Genomic DNA, 21,391 nt, shown 5'->3' with positions numbered 1-21,391 from the left:
ATATCAGATCTGTTTATGTACTTCTTTAGGTTTTTTTCCTTTTTGGCCTTCCTAATGTCATAGACTCTTGGAAAGAGGAGCTCCTACTGATTTTAATTTAGGGAATTAGAATAGTATTCAGTTTAACAGATTGATGTATTTATTTTCTAAATGATCCATCTGTTGTGGGCATATTTTTCTAGGCTTTCAGGAAATTTCAAGTTTTGCCAGAATACACTGTTGTTCTGATTTCATTTTATCAGCTTGTTCATGTCAGATTAACAGATGGAGATATTATAATTTTAGGATAATAAGAGCTTCATAGTTCAGCAAAGGTACATTAGTCATGTTTTTGTTTGAATTCTTGATTTGTATATTTCATATCTATTTTTAAAGCTGATTTAGATATTTTCCTCTCCATTGTACATTCCTCCAACTTCTTAGTATATTTACTATCATTCATAAGTTATGGATTGCACTGACTTTAATATGATCTCAAATATATATTGCCCATTCAGATCAAGTTGTTAGATCTGAAACTGTCTTCATTAAATGAACTTTTGTTTGTTTAAGCTTTTTCAGGAAAGACATTTTAGTATGTTGAATGAGACTTATGTGTGAAAATATGTAAGCCTGGGTCACTTTGTTAGATTTCTTTTAACATTATCAGTATACATCCGATGTCAGGAAGTTGACTAGTTTTGTTGGGTTATGAGTACATAGAGGCAATAAATTAAGTCATTCCCAAAGGATGTATTGACTACTTCCTATGTGTCTGGCATTGAGCTAGACAGTAGGGAGGTTTGATTATCATATGACAATTCTTAAAAAAATAGGAGGAAAGAGGAGGAAATAGAAATTTTAGACTCTTCCATTTATTTTTTTTAATTTATTGGGGTGACATTGGTCAACATTAACATATAGGTTCTAGGTGTGGGTTTCTTTGTTATAAGATCTGTATATTGCACTGTATGCCCACCACCCAAAGTCAGATTTTCTCTCTTCCATCTATTTTGAATGAAACTTTTACAATGCTTATATTTTTTTCATTAAAATGATATTTCTTTATTGTATAGTTCCACAAAGCATCAGTCATTCCTCTTATATTATTTATTGTTTTTTAGGCATATTGAAATAGCAAAATCTACTTTGATTCTTGGGTTATTAGATAAAAGTCAGTAAAATAGCTGAGTAATATTTTACTAAAATACTTATTTTCTTCTGATATCTAAAAATAGGATAAATTTTATGTGATTCTGCATGAATAAAATTTCATTGCTTAGAAACACCCACTTTTTCTTGCAGTTTAAGGTATTATTGATTACTGAATATAACAAAAAACCAAATTTGATGGCTGTCAAGTGGCTTCATTTTACCACACACTTGGAAAGAAATAGCCATTTCCTTATAGAAGTTAGCTGGCTTGCCTGAGGTTCTGGAGATATCACTTTTCTATTTCATTTGCCTGTCCCAGTTTGACCTTCAACTTAAATAGTCAAAGATATATAGGATATATGAAAAGATACATATATATATATAAAAAAGCCTAAGTGACTGTTCGACCAGTAGCTATGTTGTGCACTGACCACCAGGGGGCAGATGCTCAATGCACAGGAATGAAAACATGAAACAGACTGATGAATCTCAGAGGTAAGGGGGGAGGGCGAGAAGAGATTAACCAAAGATCTTATATGCATACTAGAGGCCCGGTGCACAGATCCGTGCACCGGTGGGGTCCCTCAGCCTGGCCTATGGGGCTGAAATCGGCAGTCTGACATCTTCCAGGGGGTCCCGGATTGTGAGAGGGCACAGGCCAGCCCGAGGGACGCCACTGTGCACGAATCCGTGCACCGGGCCTCTAGTATATATATAAAAACCTAAGCAACCATTATGACTGGTCGACTGAATGACCGGTCGACCGGTCGCTATGACACGCACTAACCACAGGGGGCAGACGCTCAATGCAGGAGCTGCCCTCTGGTGATCAGTGTGCTCCCACAGCCAACCTCCTGCGGTACCTCTCTCCCGGACTGGGTGAGACGGCCCCAATAGGCCCTGTCGCCAGCCAGGCCAAGGGACCCCACCTGTGCACAAATTTGTGCACCGGGCCTCTAGTATACATATAATAAAAAAGTCAACAACATGCCTAATATCACTCAGGTGATACAGGGGAACAGTAATAAGAGGTATACTTGGTTAATTACATGTATGAACTATTCAGTTTTAATTTCACAATGCTTGAAGTATATGTATCCTCTCAAACAGTTTTGTTTTATTTAATATATACACATAGTTCTAGTTTTTCTAGACTGTCAAGGACCTAAGAATTTAAAGTTTGAGAATGCATTTTTAAATTTCTTAATGAAAGAAATTTGTCTTTTGACAGAGGATGTTATAAAAAATTTTCTGTGGCCAATTTTCTGCAAATTGAAAGAGATGTTAATTTTCTAGTTTAACCTGGAATGAAATTAATCTAAAACTTAACTTTAAAATATTAGTAAATTGTTCATCAGTTATCTTTCCTTTCCTAATTATATTTTGTTTTGAATAAGTAAAGAGAAAGTTGAATGGAGAAAGATTACCTGACCATAAGGAAATTTCTACCAGAAAATGGTTCTTAACAAAACGCATTAGTGTAATCTGGCCATTAGGGCAACACTTACTAATTTATATATTTCCATGCATTTAAACTTCCAACTGTCTTATATTCCCTATATTCATATTACCAACCAAGTTAAATAAGTAGGGCCCGATTAGTCATCTTTTTCTATTTTCTTTCTCACTTTCTAATGTTTAATCCCTTTTCTGTGCTATAGTGAAGATATTTGTTTAGGCCCTACAGGTACTGCTTTAGATACAGTTAGTAAAGTGGTAAAAAAGACATATGAAGGCCCCTGCCTTGAAGGTATTTATATTCCTGCTGGGAAAGAGACTGGTAATAAATGTATAACCAATAAATAAATACTCTATTTTAGATAATTACAAGTACTATGAAGGTAATAAAGTAGGAAATGGGGTAGTGAGAGACTGGGGTGGTGGTAGGATTTATTTCTATGGAGTGGTCAGAGGAGGAGATATTTGAACTGAAGTCTGAATAACAAAAAGGGGCCAGTCATGGGGAGATCTAGGGTCATAGCCTTCCAGGCAGAAGTAACAGCTAGTGCAAAAGTCCTGAAGCAGAAAGCACCATTGGCATGGTCCAGGAATTAAAAGAAGACAAGTGTGGCTTCCGCAGAGTAAGTCAGGGGTGGGAGTACTAGAACATAGTTGGAGAGGTAGGTTGAAGCCAGAGTTTTTAGGGTCATAGTAAGGAGCCTACTCTTAGAATTTTAAGCAGAGCTGGAATGGGAAGTAATATGATATGATATACCTTTTAATCAGATTTTGTTGGCAAGTATCTGAAGAATGGAGTATGAGAGACTAGTGTATCCCATGTTCATTAATCTTGTACATGATTTCCTGATCTTTAAATAGATCTTTAACTTCTAACAAGGGATAAAAAGACAATCTTTTTTTAATCTTGTAAGATATAATAAAGGAGTAACCTTTTCCTATCATTGTTATTATGTAATCTCTGTACTCTTAGCATATTTATTATAGTCCTTCACATAGGTATGTATATGAAGACCCATTTGCAGAAATAGGTCTATTCTATTTCTAAATATTTTGACTTATGTTTAGTCTTCAGAGAGTGAGAGTGGGGAAAGGTCTGCTCAAGAATAAAGACATATATGAAATTTGGAGATAGAAAATTAAATGTTAAATATATATAGATATATAGTATATCTACACACATACCTACATACCTCACTCTATTCAGTATAAAAACAAATTAATACAGTGTAAGTGGTTAAGAGAGAAATAGGCTTTGGGCTTATACTGCTTGAGTTTGTAACCCAGCTCTTAGAAACTCACTTCACTACTGTGTAGTTCTGTTTCTTCATCTGTAAAATGGGGATAATGATATCTTCAACATCATGAGTAATCAGGCCTACGCCATTGAGGCTGATCACAATGTTTAATGCTTGCTTAAAATGGCATTTGGCAAATATTAAATGCCGAGAATGTGTTAGCTGTTATTGTTAGCAAAAATTGTTTAAATTGGGTGAGAAGTTTTTAAAAATTGCTTTTAACATTAGATACCAATTTGGAACTTCAAAATTTTGCATGTTTTAAAAGTTATACTTTTTTGAATGATGGGAATAATAATGGTGATAATTCTCATTTGAATGCTTACAGTGTGACATACACATATTAGCTCATGTATTCTTCACATGTATCTCCATTTTATAGATGAGTAAATTAAGTCTTAGAGAGGTCAGATGTCTTGCTCAAAATTATACAACTAGAAAGCTGTCAGAGCCAAGGTTAACATCCAGGCCTTTTAACTCCAAATTTGTCTCATTATACCAATGTAAAAATTAAGCTTTAGGGAAGTTAGCTAACTCACCCACAGCATCTGGTAAATCAAATACTAGTAAGACTTTATTCCAAGTAGCAGAAGTGATAGCCAAATGATTTAAGCCAGCAATTTTCAACCTTTTTCATGTCATGGCACACGTAAACTAATATCTAAAATTTTGTACCATACCAAAAATTATTTTTTCCAATCGGAATATATATATATATAATTTTGATTCATTCATGTAGGACAGCTATTGTTGTGTTGGCTGTTGTCATTTTTTTTATTTGACAGTCCAAGGGAAAAGAGGTCAGTTTCCCCTGACTAAATAGTCAGGTATTGCATGTTTTAAAAATTCTTGCAGCATGCTGGATGAAAATCGCTGGTTTAGGCAATAAAGGAAAACTAGAAGCTATAGAAGTTGAGCAAGCCTCAAGGTTCATTTGGCCTAGTTGGATACTGCTGTGCATTGGAGGGGACATGGAAGAGAGTGTACAGAGATAGCATAGTGTTGTGGTAATGGAATTGCCACAATTCTCTAGATTCTTATTCAGTACTCTTTTCAAGATGTTTTTGTTGGTAAAATCATAAAGCCCATCAGCATACTTCTTAGAATATAGATAATTGGGAGTGCCAGTAGTCTATTTACTCAACACTTACTGAATTTATACTGTTTGTCTATTATGTACACTGTAAGTTTAGTAGAAGTTAAATTTTGAGTATTCACCCTATTGGTAGGTGTGTAAATTGATGCAGCCTTTTTGTAAGTTTGACAATATGTATCAAAATTGTAATGCACATAATTTATGACAGCAATTTTATTGCTCAGATAAATTTGAAAAAAATTGAAATGTATATGTATGTATGTATGCATGTGTGTGTATATATATGGTATTACTTATATAGTAAAAAATGAAAATGTAAATATTTATCAGTAATAGTAATCCATTGGTGTTTTAAAATGATATACACACATAAACACATATATTTGGTGTGGTATGGAGATACAATAACTCTAACTCAAAAGTGGGAAAGGGATGACATAAATTTTGTTGTATACTCTCATATAGTAGTTGTATTTTTTTTACCACATTAAAATCCAAAATCTCATGAGGCATTGTAACAAAATGGACCCTGACATCCATTTCCTTATTCTATAAACTTGTGCAAATTTGCTGTAAGTCTCTGTACTTCAGTTTACTTGTTTCTAAAATGGGAATGATAATAGTATATACCTAAACCAGTGTCACCCCAATACATTTAAAATAAAAGAACACCAAAAAAATTATATAGTGTATACCTTATAGGACTATTAACAGAATTGGATGAGTTGGTATGTATAAGCTCATAAGACAGCATCTGACACAGAGTTAGGTATTCCATAAATGTTAGCTATAATTATTGTAACTTTAAGATTTGTGTGACTTTCTATCAACTATGTTCAGTATCAGTTCTGAGCCTTTGGAAGGTGACCTTCAAGTAATTTACTTAATTGGCTCAAATGAGTTCCTCTCTACTTTTCCGAGGAGTAACCTGATATCAAATGGATTATTAACTAGTCTTTGGGAAAAAGTAATTTTGGCCTGATTTAAAAGGTATTTGCTACCAATGGATTGGAATGACTGTGGCAAGCCAATTTAGATCGTAAATAAATTACAATAATCAATTTGATCATGCTGCAACCTAGTCATTTTAGATACTAGCTGCAGCCAAAGTATTTTTTTCATCATAGATAAAATGGAATCATTGACTTGTTTTCAAGACACCCTGTGAAAATCATTTAAAGCTATTTTGATAAAAAAAAGCCTATGCATAATATTAGTCTGATATGTTTTAATGCACTTATATGTTCTTTACATGAAAATAATTATCTTGCAATTTGGGGGAAAACTGGAATTCATGATATACTTTAGTGAATTTTATTATTAGGAAAAATACAGAGTTTCTATGAAGATTAAATAAGATTTCTTAAACATACAACCTATCATATAATAAACATTGACTAAATGCTTTTATTGTCATTTTTAACTTGGATAAAATGGAAACAGTCTTGAGAAAAGTATTGAAAAGCCAAATTAAAAATATAAAGAGCATTTTTAGAAAAAATATAAGTTGTATTATAGTGAATTTTATTAGATTAAAAAATCTAGTAGATGTGTGATAATCTAAGCTCCCATCAGTCCTAAATTAGATACCTCTATTTTAATTTCCATGTGGATAAAGTACCTTACCAAATACTTCTAAAGCTAAATAAAAAATGTAAATGAAGACTTTTAAACTCTTTGGAATACTAACACTAATGCTAATTAAAGTAGGTCTGGACCTCATTCAAGTACTGTTTCTAATTCAGATGCTCTAGTTTTATGGGTTGAAGGTTTATTCAGTGGTAGAAGTAGCTCCCATTGCTCTCCCTGTAGCCTTCCAGACAAAAAGTAGAGAATGTCAGTTATTGCTTAATTCAATTTAGATAACTTCAGGTATCATGAGTCAGTATTATTAAAGAAAACCAGAGCTGGACAGTAATTAAAAGTGGTAAAGAGGGATTTTATTCAGGAAGTATTGCGACAGGGAAAAAGAGAGCTCAGTTTAGAACTGGATTCAATTCTGAAATACAGTAAAGACAGTTAAGGATTTATAGCCAAGAAGCAAGGAAGGGAAGGCAGCAGTGGATGGAAAATTAGTAAGAGGAGACATCAAAGATAGGATTTTTGCTAAACCAATTTAACTGAATTTTTGCTGAAGGAAGGACAGAGTGATCAGCTATCAAGGGTGGGGGGATTCTCACTAAACTGACTTAGGATTCTTGCTACAACTTGGCTAGACTGCAGGCTTCAGTATAAGACCCAAGGATGAGGCATAGTGGGAAACAGGGCTCAGAAGAAGCCTGACAAAGTTTTATTAAGAAGAGCGGCTTTGTCAGTATGTATATTTTGAGCACTTACATGTCAACATGTATTATCAAATAAAGAATCCTTTTGTGATGTTTACACACACGGGATTTGGGTAGTGCCATACTCTCAAGAGTCCAGGCCTTCCAGTAGGACAAAGAACTATGTTAAAATTCTACACTCATTCATTTGTAAGCTTTGTCTAGATAATATGTAAGTAAGAATAATAATACCTTAGAGTTAAAAGGAATAAGAAATGTTTGTAGAGCGTTTCTCTATGTGCCTAGCACTTAACGTGTCAAACATGGTTTGCCAGTTAAATACTTTTTGTTTTGCTTTAAATAAATTTGCATCATCTTACTGTGATTAACTCGTATTTATTAGAAACTCCTATTAATAGTTAATATTTCTTTGTTTAATTAATAAATAAATTTTTGATAGATAAAATCTTTCAAAATGGAAGTCTATATGGGGAAAAATAAAAGGAATCCTAACAGGTGGAAAAGTTGGTAATCACTTGGTTAGTAATTGCTGATATCACGTGGGGAAAGAAGAAAATTTTTTCCTACACTTCTACGTTCTTTTGGCTGGTCTAATAAGTAAATCTACAAGAGACAGATTAACAAGAGAAACTAACCAAATTCAATTACATGCATATGTATCAGAACCCCACGTACATAAGAGAGTCAGAGACCCCACATATATAAGAGGTTCAGAAACAGAAAGGTAAAATGGAGCATATATGGCATCGTGAGCCAAGGCACAAGGTAAGAAGAGCCTTGGGGCTTTGGAGGGGAGCGCAGTCATTTGCAGATGATACAAAGAACAGGTGTTCAGTAATTAGAAATAGGCCCTTCCTTATACATAGGTCGTAAGTTATTTCTGGTAATGACTCTTATTATGGGCAAGGCCCCAATTTAAATTCTTCTGGGTAGTTAAGGGAGGGGCAGAAGTTTCACCTGAACCTACAGGGTCTCAATTGCCTAGAGCAGTGGTCGGCAAACTCATTAGTCAACAGAGCCAAATATCAACGGTACAACGATTGAAATTTCTTTTGAGAGCCGAATTTTTTAAACTTAAACTATATAGGTAGGTACATTGTTATTAACTTGATCAGGGTACTCCTAAGGCTTAGGAAGAGCCATACTCAAGGGGCCAAAGAGCCGCATGTGGCTCGCGAGCCTCAGTTTGCCGACCACAGGCCTACAACTTAAAATAATTCACATGCCAAATGGCACATCTTGGGGAGGCCTGTTCTGTACCCCTTAAATCCCTTTTAGCTAGTATGTGGTGGTTCTAAGAGTCGGGCATCACTTTTTAAAATTAAATTTATTGGGGTGACATTGGTTAATAGGATCATATAGGTTTCAGGTGTGGTTTTCTATGTTACAAGATCTGTATATTGCAATGTGTGCCCACCACCCAAGGTTAAATCTTCTCCTGTCATCACAATAGGTTCCCTTTCCCCCTCGCCCCCCACCACCTTCCCTCTGGCAACCACCACACTGCTGTTTGTGTCCATGAGTTTGTTTTACATCCCACATATGAGTGAAATCATATGGTTCTTAGCTTTTTCTGACTTACTTCACTTAGCATAATATTCTCAAGGTCCATCTATGGGGTATCACTTTTTTATTTTTATTGATTTCAGAGAGGAAGGAAGAGGGAGAGAGAGAGAGACAGAAACATCAATGATGAGAGAGAATCATTGATTGGCTGTGCACGGCGCCTACTGGTGATCAAGTCCGCAACCCGGGCATGTGCCTTTGACCGGAATCGAACCTGGGACCCTTCAGTCTGCAGGCCAACGCTCTAACCACTGAGCCAAACAGGCTAGGCATGGGGTATCACTTTTAAATGTGGAAAATACCATGACGGTTACAGAAAAAAAGAAAATCCTTCTTTGTTCATGCTTCCTCTGTGATCTTGCCCAGAAAACTCACCATGATTTTATGCCACAGTTCCTAGAAGCCTATTTTTATATTTAATTGACCCTGCCTTCCCTACTTGCTTATCTGCCCACCTGCTGGAATTTGAGCAGTTCACAAAGTGTCAAATGTTAGATGTAAAGATTAAATAATATTGGTCCTCAGAAATACTTCTCAGTCACAACACATTATGAAAGGCAAGTAAGTAAATATCCATGATTCAGAAGAAATCCTCTTAGTGACTCTCCAAATAGGAAGTAAATTATAATATGTGGTTATATAATGCTTAGCTTTTAATATATATTCACATCATAAAATAGAACTTACTATAATGCTAAACCATATTTTCCCTCATTATAGAAAATGTGCCCAAATTGACATATTTAACCCATAAGAATAATAAATATGGGGCATGACAGAATATTCTCTCACTGATGAATATACATTATAGTGACAATGCTGCCCACATAAGAGAACAGTGCAATAAGTAAATTTACCTTATTTTTTTGCTTTACTTTTGTATTGTTTTGTATCGGAACATTTCATTAAATATGTGGTGGTAGGAGATAAATATCCATTGATATGATATAGAACAATTTCATATAGCTGTGATTTTCAATCGATGTGCTACAATAATTTTTGCAATACCTGACTATTTAGTCAGAGGCACTGACCTCATTTCCCTTAGATTATCAGGTAAAAAAAAAAAGACAACAGCTAACACAATAGCTGTTTGATGTGAAAGAATAAAAATTATACCTTCTTTTGTGACAGATCGGCAAAAAATATATTTTTTGTGGTGCCGCAGAATTTTAGTAATTAGTTTATGTGTGCTATGAGACAAAAAAGATTGAAATCACTGTCATATAGAATTGTCCTATCTAAATAGATGAATAGCACCAGTGGAACATATGCTTCAGAAGCTTACTGAAAGTTCACAGCCATGTCTAGAATACTGCAGAGAGTACCATTACCACTGCTAAATCCATACATTAACCCTAGCTCCCCTTCTCCCACGGTTCTTTTTTCAAGCTATCCTGCTGTCCACTGGAAGGGAAGGGACTCTTCTGGATTCCTGGGAGGTGAGGAGAAACTGTGACAACAGAAAGGTTCCCCACACCCTTTAGGGAAAGGCCTTCAGACACATGGGATGGAACACTAACACTAACCCTGTCTCACCAGTGATTAACACAAGTCATTTCCTTGATCATGAGTGAAGGCTATTCGCATTTTCAGGAAGTTGGTGTCTTTTGAACCTTTCTGCATCTAGAAGGAATATAGAAGGTAGTATGTCTCTGTTTGAAATTAATACCAATGCTACTATATTAATCAAGTGATAGTTCTGTAGTTTTAGTGTATCTGATACTGCCATCTGAATGAAAGGCATTCAATCAGGTTTTGAATATCTCTAAATATTTAAAAATAACTTTTCTGATATCTTACATTCTAGACAGTTCCTTCCTTATCACTGTCTAAATTTACCATTTAACCCAATAAATTATGAAGATAACGCAGGCACATATACAGTATTATTAATATTTTCAGTTACATTAATATGCAGTTTTGTTAGTGACTACTTACTGTATTTTGCAATATATATTCATTCACACAGCTCTGATTTAGGAATTCAGAAGAGAAAAATTTGAGAAGGAATCACTAAGAGAGGAGTTTATAGCTTTACGGCATGAGGAGCTTACAGGTTTTTAAAATAAATCGTTCCCAGAATTCATGTCACAGCTCCTTATATGGTGCTGCTTTTTTCCTCTCAGTTGCTATGACAACAGCAGCACTGCGCCATTCATCAGCTCTGGACCTGGGCTGTATTGCTAGCCTTCCATGTTACTCCTGAATGTTAAGAACATCCGTGAATCATTCACTGTGTTAATGCTGCGCCATTAGAAACCTCAGAAGCAGTTCTTCCATCAGTTTGGTCTAACAGAAGGGTAAATTAAACTGCGCCACAGAGAAATATTGTATAAAAATATTTCCTTTTTCCTAAGGGAATCATACAATCTATATTTGCTGCAGTAGTCTGAAAGGATAAGCTTATGTCAGGCAATCTAATGAAAAGAACTCGTCCGTGTAATTTGTCTTGAAATCATTAGCTGTTCAAGACAAATACCACATTGCATCTCTGGATACAAAAAGAAGCAGGTGATGTTGTTAGGGATTCTAAGCTCCTCTGGGAGCATCACTTGTGCTTTGGGACCATAATCAACATTTGCTGTAAGAAGTATCACCTGTAACACACAGTAAGTTCTGGGCATTGTGAAGAGCTGAGTGCCGAAGATTCAAGTGTGGATCATTACTGATGTGTCAGTTCTGATAACAACATGACCGTGAATAAGAAGAAGCCTTTCGGGTTTTCTGGAGAAAAGACTATATAGTATTGACTAAAGAAGAAGATAAACTAAAGCCTGTGAGTATGATGAGTAGAGTATCTGTGTGTTACCTGGGTTTTTGAGATGCGAGGCCTACTTTGAGCTTTGTAGGAAAAGAAACACAACCTAAGAGAATTTGACATAGTTTTCAGGGAAGCCATTAAGAAATGTCTTTAAACATATATATTTAATTTTAATTGTGTGTTCTTTTACTTTTATGTGTGTGTATGTATGAACATTTAGAAACAGTTTAATACTTTTAAAAATATTTCATTGTGAAGAAAGCTGTTAATTCAGTTTTTTAATGTAAATATGAAGGTCATATTGCTTTTTTTTTGTTAATTGTGATTCCAGAATAGATTTTTACTTCCTATTGCAATAGAAGTAAAGTACACTTTTAAAAAATAGTGTGGAAACCTAGAATTTCTGTAAAAATGCTTCTTTAATACATAAAATCTTTATTTCATTAACTGCAATGCTTAAAAATGAATGTACTTGGATAGTTTTAAGGATTTATTAACTTGACATTATTTGGTATTTATGTTGATTTATAGTGTCTGTTTTCCCAGTTGAGAAAGGTTAACTAGAGTTTTTCCATTTTTGTATTTTCAGACCATTTGGAAATGATCAATTTAAGATAAATTGAATTTATAGATTGAATTTCTTAAAAGACTGTTCATTTACTGGCTTTTAATTTCTCTTTTTAGTTCTGGCCATGGTAACTTAGAAATGTACTAAAAGTAGGAACTTGGTTTTTCAAAATTAGGATATTTAGAATTATCTTCAGCCACTCACAAAGAAAAGGGTATTTTATCTAGGCTTTTTCAGTTATTTATCTTCCTGAATTCCTCTTCTTAAATGCATTTGTTCAGAGAAGATATACTTTAGGGTATAACTGGGTTCCTTTAATTTATACAATTAGGGAAAAATATTTTGCTACTTCATTATTACTGCATTTTGATTTATATTTCTTACATTCTTGAGATCTTGGTCTATAGAGCTGTACATATGACTTTGCTCAATGTTTAAGAAACCTTTGAATAGGGAGAATGAATATATTAAAGGATAAAGAAAGTACTAATCACTTATACTTACTGTCATGTCATTTAGTAAAAGGATTTTACTTTATTTGAAAGCCTTGTAAGTAATAGATTAAATAAATTAAATGTTTACATTTTAACCATTGTGCAAGAAAATATGAATTTTAAAATTTATGTGTATTTAATAACTATACATTGTAAGTTAACACTTTTTTTTACTAGTTTTTCCTTATAAATGCATATGTATAAAGAATTTTGTATTCCATTACCTCTGGAACCATAATTCTTATTAATAGTAAAAGAGACTGATTTGAACACTTTTTAAAAAACAGTTATATTTTTAATAATAGTTTTATTCATTTTAAAGAATCTTCCTTGGCACATCCTGTGATTTTTTTTTTTTTTTAATGTTTGGGGCCTTACCCAATAATATATTCCTGAAATGTTGTATATAAGCATATTTGTTTGTTTGTATATTGTCTAACTTAAAATCCACTAGTGAAACTCCCTATTTTGAGAGATTCTACAGTAAGTTGATTTGGTGAATCTGTACTAGTATATCATATACTGTACTCTTACTTTAGGTTTTCTTAAAGTAAGAGCCATCTGGTTTGTTCAATATATAAAGATTCAAGTTGCAGATTTAACTGGCAACGTTCTGTGAAAAAATTAAGCCTCCTACTTTGGACTTATAATTTAACCCCTTAATTTCAGAAGAGTTTGATGTCTTCAGCTTTATTTTCTGAAATCCCTTGAAGTCTTTCCAATATTATTAATATAACAGACAACTGGGTAAAATCTTAGTTGATAGGAGGCATTGCTTTTATTTGGGAGGAAATATGTTAGTGAATAAATAATATATAAAATTTGTAAGTATAAAAGGCTTTAGTTTCTTCCCTAGTTTAACTAAAACTTGAACATGCCATCCAATTGCACTTCTGAATATTTAAAAATTTATTAATAATGCTTATACGCTTTTAGTAGGAAATAGGTGCCTCCTTTCTGTCAGAATCTGAATTCCTGTCAGAATCTACATTAAGACCAAAAGTTTCACAATGATGATAAATTATTTTAAAAGAGTGATTTCTAGTTATTTTTTTTCTCATGGGAATCAGTCAATATTTCTATTATAAATGTGTCTTCTTTATCACTCCAATGTTCTCAAGTAAAACATTTTAACCACTTGTGAGCTTTGTAGCTTAGGACATGTTAACCTCTGAAGTTTCTTTTCTATAAAATTAATGAAATAATGCCTTATTGTGCCATTTTAGGCATTAAGAAAGATAATATATATTAGGGATCTAGTATAATACTTATCACAAAAGAAACATTCTATAAGTAATAATTCTCTTCTCTACCCTTCCTCTACATTGGCCTACTTCAGTGGTTCTTGAACTTTTCCTAGGGAGTATTTTTAGGACAGAGGAATTTGAATACATATCAAAGGGATATGGGAGGTAGCCTAAAGGGGCATCAAATCTGGATATTTTTTACATATATCTTTGGGACAGAGAAATCTGAATGCATATGAAAGGGGGTGCAAGATGTAGCTTAAAGGGACATCCAAAGCAAACCTAGATATTTTTTCTTTTAAAATAGTCTACATTCCATCAATTGTAATTGAAAAGTAGAAAAATATTTTAAAAAATAGTCTACTTTTTACATTTTTATGATTTCAAAAAAGAAATCTTTAAAACTCACTCTTCAGGAAAATATACTACCAATATTTATGAATTCTCAAGTTTAAGACATACTACTGAGATCTCTTGGTCTGGGTATCATTTTTAGGAAATAAAGATCCTGAAATAAGTATATATTTCTCTGGAGAAATAGATTGGGAATTAAAAAGCAGGGATGAAAAATGAATCTAACTAAAGGTAGAAGGCTTACTCTGTTCAAAAGAGTGAGTAGTGGTATGGAGCTGGGTCAAGCTGTAGTGGGATGAGAAAGGAAATATCTTCATGAGAGAAATGAAAAAGAATGATGATGGGGAAACTAACAGTTTAGCATTTTTAAAGCTGTGAGAAGTCCTGCAATAAAAGAACCTATTTAACTGTTTAATCTAGTATCTCTAAAACTTATTTGACAACAGACACTTTGTTTTTTCTTACACAACAACTGCAAAATCTTGTGCAATAAGTAAGTGTTCCAAGGAGCACACTTAAGGAAATAAGTGACTAACGGAGGTTATGAATTTAGAAGGAAAGAAGAATGGATAACTGTGCAAAGCAAAGTTTGACAGCAATCATCTTGTCACTCCAGAAGATTATGGAAAAGTTAAATTTTGCTCAAATTCCCCAGATAAATTGAATTTTAATATTTTAAAGAATAGTATGGTGTGTGTTTTTAAGTGGGGGGAAAGATTGCATTTACCATGTGGATTAGAAAGTGGAATGATAAATAAGGTGACTAGTAAAAACTTGAAGCAAGAGGACAGGATGCATTCAAATGGTAAATACATCAGTTTGTCTGGAAATAAAGGATTCTGTGGAAGGTAAAACCAGGAATGGATTGAGGAGGCCTTTGGGACAATGGTAAACTGAGATGGTAGCAGTGGAAAGGATACAAGGAGAAAAAGATTTTAAGGAATAAGCAAATTGTCGACCAGCCACTTATAGAATCTAGGAATATGGGAGATCTATCAAAGATGATTCTAAGACTAAGAATGTGAATTGATGGCCTGCAAAGGGTTTCTGGGCTTCTTGATTATGAAACTTTGTCTTTTACAAATTTGAGAAATTAGCCATTATTCAAATACTTTTTCGCCCCCTTTTTCTCTTTTTCTGAGACTCTACACATATATGTGTAGACCTTGGATATCATCTCACAGGTCCTGAGGTGTTTTTTTGTTTTTGTTTTGCTCTTTGTTCTCTGTTGTCTTCAGATTGGATAATTTTCATTCATCTATTTTCAAATTCACTTACTCCTCTATCATTTTAAACTATTTTCAATTTACTATATAGTATATATGTATATGTATGTGTGTGTACATACATATATACAAACACACTATATACTGTCATTTAAATTGTCATGTTTAAACTTTAAATACTAGAGGCCCGGTGCACAAAAATTTGTGCACTTGGTGGGGGGTCCTTCAGCCCGGCCTGTGCCCTCTCACAGTCTGGGACCCCTCGGGAGATGACCACCTGCTGGCTTAGGCCCGCTCCCCAGGGGATTGGGCCTAAGCTGGCAGTCAGACATCCCTCTGGCAGCCCAGGAGCCTCGGGGGATGTCCACTTGCCAGCGGGGAGCAGGCCTAAGCTGCAGTCGGACATCCTTAGCACTGCTGAGGAGGCGGGAGAGGCTCCCACCACCACTGCTGTACTGGCAGCCGTCAGCCTGGCTTGTGGCTGAGCAGAGCTCCCCCTGTGGGAGCGCACTGACCACCAGGGGGCAGCTCCTGCATTGAGCGTCTGGCCCCTGGTGGTCATTGTGTGTCATAGTGACCAGTCATTCCCAGTTGTTCTGCTGTTAGGGTCAATTTGCATATTACCCTTTTATTATATAGGATAGAGGCCTGGTGCATGGGTGGGGGCAGGCTGGTTTGCTCTGAAGGGTGTCCTGGATTAGGGTGGGGGTTCCGCTGGGGTGCCTGGCCAGCCTGGGTGAGGGGCTGAGGGTTGTTTTCAGGCTGGCCACACCCCCTTCAGGGTGGGGGGTCCTGCTGGGGTGCCTGGCCAGTCTGGGTGAGGAGCTGATGACTGTTTGCAGGCTGGCCACGGCCCCCAGCCACCCAAACTCCCAGTGGAGGCTGGCTGGAAGCAGGTATCTGGGATTTATTTATCTTCTATAATTGAAACTTTGTTGCCTTGAGCGGAGGCCACAGCGGGCCAGGGCAGGCGGGAAGCTTGGCTTCCTCCATCGCCAGGGCAACCAAGCCTCCTGCTTGCTCCAGCTCCGTGGCTGCCGGCTGCCATCTTAGTTGGGTTAATTTGCATATAGTAGCTCTGACTGGCTGGTGGGCGTGGCTTGGGGCATAGCGGAGGTGAGGTCAATTTGCATGTTTCTCTTTTATTAGATTAGATGATGTTCAATCCATTCAGTGACTTTTTATTTCAGCTATTTCATTTTTCAGTTGTAGAATTTCCATTTGGTTCTTTTTAATAGTTTTTATTTCTCTGCTGAGATTTCTTCCCTTTTTTTAATTAAGAGAACATATCCCTTTACCTCACTGAAAATAGTTATAATAATTGCTTTAAATTACTCATCTGCTAATTACAATATCTGGAGTGATCTCCATCTTTTCTAGTGATAATGGGTTATGTTTTCCTGGTTCTTCATGTATTAAGTAATTTCATATTGTATCCTGGACATTTTATTTAATGGGTACTCTGGATTTTGTCATATTTCTTCAAAAAGTGTTAATATTTTTCTTTTAGCAGGCAATTAACTTGATCTCTTGGGCATCATTTCAGTTCAGTTCTGCCTCATGCATGGTTCAGGAATCAGCCAGAAGTTTGAGCAGAGTTTATACACAGAACTTGGGTCCCCTCCTGTAGTTCTTTACTTTTTAGAAATCTTCCTCCCCTCACTTTTCAGTGGTTGTTGTTGCCACAAGACTAGAAAAACTGTAGGTTTTCTTTTGGAATTTTAATGACTCCATGCACTGCTGACTATGGTCTGCATATATGCCAAAAAATGGGACACTCATCCCAGTCTGGTCTTTTCTCTTGCAACTGTCAGCTTTCCTCCAGACTCTGTCTACTATGTTCAGTCTCCAGGGCCTTGAGGTAGTTGTTTTTCATATTTTGTTTAGAGTTTATAGTTGTTTTCTGTGAGTGGGTTGTAGAGAAGCTTTCTAGGCTGTACAGAAGCAGGACCCTATAGGATTTTGAGATTTTTGTCTTTCATAAATACTGACACTTTCTCAAAAGTTACTTGTTTCTAACCATAGAAATATGTGTGTATTGGAGAACCAATATTTAGCGTTAGTGCTAAATTTTTTATTTTTTATTGATTTCAGAGAGAGAGAGAGAGGTATCAATGATGAGAGAGAATCATTGATCGGCTGACTCCTACATGCCCCCTACCGGGGACCAAGCCCACAACCCGGGCATGTTGCCTGACGGGGAATCGAACTGTGATCTCCTGGTTCGTAGGTTGACATTCAACCACTGAGCCACACCCGCTGGGGTGTGCTAAATTTTATAGAAACTCTGACTTCAGTGTTCTTTTCTTTACCATTTATTGTTCCATACTTACATGTTTCCACTTTACCATACATCCATTGAGGTACATTCTTAAAATAATAGAAATCATAAGATAATTTTATGAACTTTTGAGATTTTCTGTTTTTCTTTCATTCCTCTTGACTGTATTATATAATACTGCTTCCACTTCCATCCTACTACCAAGACTTTTTAATATTTAAAGAATGTAATATGGTGAATAGAGCAATGTGTTTTATTAGTTTAAAATCCAAGAGTGAGAGGAGTCTACTGAAAATAAAGACCTCTGTGTTAAATCAGTCTACTTTTTGCATATTTATAGATCACCCTCTCACTAACATACAACTAAGAAGAGTAAGGCAAATAGTACTTCATTCCTTTGTGTATTTAAGAAAAGCCAGAATAAAAATTCCTGCTTCTACCTCTATATCCCCCATATACTCTTTTCCACCTCGTGCCCCCCCCCTGCAGTCACCACACTGTTATCTGTGTTCACAAGTTTTTTCTCTTTTTTCTTGTTTTATGCTCAATCCCTTCACCCCCTTCCCTCCTTAACTTCTTCCCTATTCCTTCCCAGTCAGATAATCCCAAAGTTTCAGAGAAATGAAAAGCAATTTGTCCTGTTACAAAGACTGGGAGTTTCTGACAGATATTCTAAGGTTAGAGAATGTTGTGATTCTTCACCCATGGTTAGGGGGTGGTGAAGTATTCTGTTGTGAGTTCCTTTTAAGACTAGAGGCCCGGCGCATGAAATTCGTGCACAGGTGTGGTCCCTAGGCCTGGTCGGCGATTGAAGCGTGAGCGTTTGGTGTGGGAGGGCAGGTCCCAGCTGACCTCTAGGCCCTGGGCAGCAACTGGGCCCCAGGGCTCCCACGCACCCCCCTCCACCTGAGTCACGGTGCCCGAGTCCCCATGTGGAGATATGGTGAGCACAGCCATACGCTGTAGGGCAGGGCACAGCGTGGGCCTCTGGGCCACCCAGTGGTGCCGCATGGAAGCCGGGCGGGCAGTACGCTCTCTCCCAGCCGGCCTCGCAGACTGACTCCTGCATGAACCCATGGGGAGCCTGATCGGCCCCTGGGGTCCTGGCAGCTGCGGCCCAGCTCACCCAGAAGAGGCCGCATGGGTGCAGGACAGGCTCCACACGGGCGCCTGGCACCTGAGCGCAGAGGCTTCCCTGGTGGGTGAGCCCTGGCGTCCTGGGGGAGGATAGGAGGGGGAGTGAGAGCGAGCTCGGCAGACACCCTGCATTCTCACTGCACCTCCGTCCCTGTCACCCCTGCCCCCAGGTAGCCTCTGAGAGGTCGCAGCCCCCAACCCAGGCTCCACAGGAGGTTGGTCGCCACCACCCACCTCCAGTTCCCTGTCCCAGCCTGGGGCCCGGCCCCGATCAGGCGTTGTCTGCAGGGTGATTGGTGGGGCGATTGGGCCCCCACTCGCACCCACCTTGGCCTGGCGCCGCCTGCTCACCTGCTCCATCCCGCTGTGGTCCCACTCTCATCGGGGCCCATTAGGGCCGTCAGCACCTCCACTGCTGCCCGCTGCCAGTGCCGCGTCATCAATGCCCTGCCATGTTCTGTGCCACTCCTTGGTGGTCAACGCAGGTCATAGCAAGCGGTTCAACTCCCGGTCAAACTCCTGGTCAAGGGGACAATTTGCATATTCGGCTTTTATTATATAGGATTAGTAGCAACTGCACATTCCAAAAACAAGCCAGAAAGTTAATGGTCCTTCACAGTTAATCTTTGGAATTGTCTCAGTAGTCATTTTTGCCCATGGGACAAAGACTTATTTGTTGTAACTTACCTTTTTAGGATTTCATTACAGTCTGGCACAGTGTTTATGTTTATGCAGATTGCAGCTGTTTTTTTGCCTCCCACATTGACTGCCCAGGATCTTCTTCATTTTACTTTCCTGACATCTTGAAAAAGAAAGAAAAAAAAAAGAGGATTTTCATTTCTTTCCTTAATTGTTAACTTTTTTCTCTCTTTGTTAACCTTAGGCCTTTTGGGTCTGCCTCTTAGAAATCAAATTGGAGTTATCAGTAAATGATGGCTGACCATTATTTACATGCTAGTATCCAAGATTATTTCTCTTAGTTCATAAGTATATGTAAAACTATTTTTCCTGAGGAACTTTATGTTATTGTACTTAGCATATTTTAGGCCATTATTGAGAGCTGATGCAAAATGGAAAACAGTAATGTGATGGCATTATATCATTCTCAAAACACTGTTATAAAATGATTATTCTACAGTTCCTACATGCAAAGAGTTTATCTGGCCCTAGCCTATTTGGCTCAGTGGATAGAGCCTGCAGACTGAAGGGTCCCAGGTTCAATTCCTCAGTAGGGGGCATGCAAGGGAACATGCCTGGGTTGTGGGCTCTATCCTCAGTAGGGGGCATGCAGGAGGCAGCTGATCAATGATTCTCATCATTGATGTTTCTCTCTCTCCCTCTCCCTTTCTCTCTCTGAAATCAATAAAAAATAAAAAGAGCTTATTTGGTAGGGTTTGATGATTTAGACAATAATAGAGGGGGGATAAAATTTATATTACAAATTTATAATACCAGAATCCTGAAGCCAATGTCATATAAAATGTTCAAAAAGGAATGAGCTACTAGCTTTCTCATATATAATACCTCTTTTCCAACATGTACCTTTCCCCATCATACATACAAGAGGACCTGTCCTAATATTCTTGTTATCTACACTAATAAAAGAGAAAGATGCAAATTGACCATACCTTCGCAACACCCACCAGACAATCAGGAGTGTATTTGCAAATTAACCCAACAAAAAACGGCGAGTTAATTTGCATATGCAGGTGCTGAGCAGCTGGGGGTGGGGCGAGATACTTGCATCGTCGTCGTGGGGACGACGCAGGTGTTCCGCACCGCCCCAGCCGCTCTGGGCCTCTGAGCAGCGTGGGAAGGCAGAAAGGCGGCTCCGGGCCAGAGCGAAGGCGGAAATGCGGCTCTGGCCAGAGCCAAGGCAGTGCTGGTGCCAGCAGCCAGGGGAAGGAAGGCCCATTCTTGCACAAATCTTCATGCATCGGGCCTCTAGTAATACATATTCCTCTAAAGAAAATAACTTCATCTATTAAATAACAGCTATCCTTTTGGGTATAAGGGATAGGGAGATAGAACTGAGGCAAGACATGTGAGTGGATTACTTCTTGCAGTTTGCTGTCATAAATCATCTGCTCTTGATGCCAAATATTTTTATTAGCATCTTAAAATTTACTTTGTGCATGTCCATGTTTTTCTATTACCTATCATATAATCATTATCATTTACCAAAAACAACAACATTTGTATTGAGTACATTTTATATACAAGGCACTATGCTGATTCCTTTACAAAGATGAGTTCATTTCAGTCGTTACAATAACCTTGGTAGATTAGTGGCATAGTATTATTATGATTACATAGACTTACTTAGTTTAGAGATGTATAGAACATCTTATTGTGTATATTATGGTTGATCCATAAATCCAAGGTCCCTATTTTATTTTATTTTAAAATATGTTTTTATTGATTTCAGAGAAGAAAAGAGAGAGAGCGAAACATAAATGATGAGAGAGAATCATTGATCAGCT

The 21,391-nt window shown here is 37.0% G+C and overlaps 1 protein-coding gene across 1 annotated transcript in view; it reads left to right on the top strand.

Annotated features, from left to right (window-relative positions):
- Positions 1 to 21,391, top strand: part of TANC2 (tetratricopeptide repeat, ankyrin repeat and coiled-coil containing 2) — a 250,044-nt gene that overhangs the window by 97,486 nt on the left and 131,167 nt on the right. The gene's annotated exons all lie outside the window — the stretch shown is intronic.

Source organism: Myotis lucifugus, unplaced genomic scaffold (assembly GCF_000147115.1).
Source record: "Myotis lucifugus unplaced genomic scaffold, Myoluc2.0 scaffold_99, whole genome shotgun sequence".
In the NCBI taxonomy this organism is placed as follows: Eukaryota; Metazoa; Chordata; class Mammalia; order Chiroptera; family Vespertilionidae; genus Myotis; species Myotis lucifugus.
The sequence above is the reverse complement of the archived record's forward strand: the minus strand, read 5'-3'. Positions and strand labels throughout refer to the sequence as shown.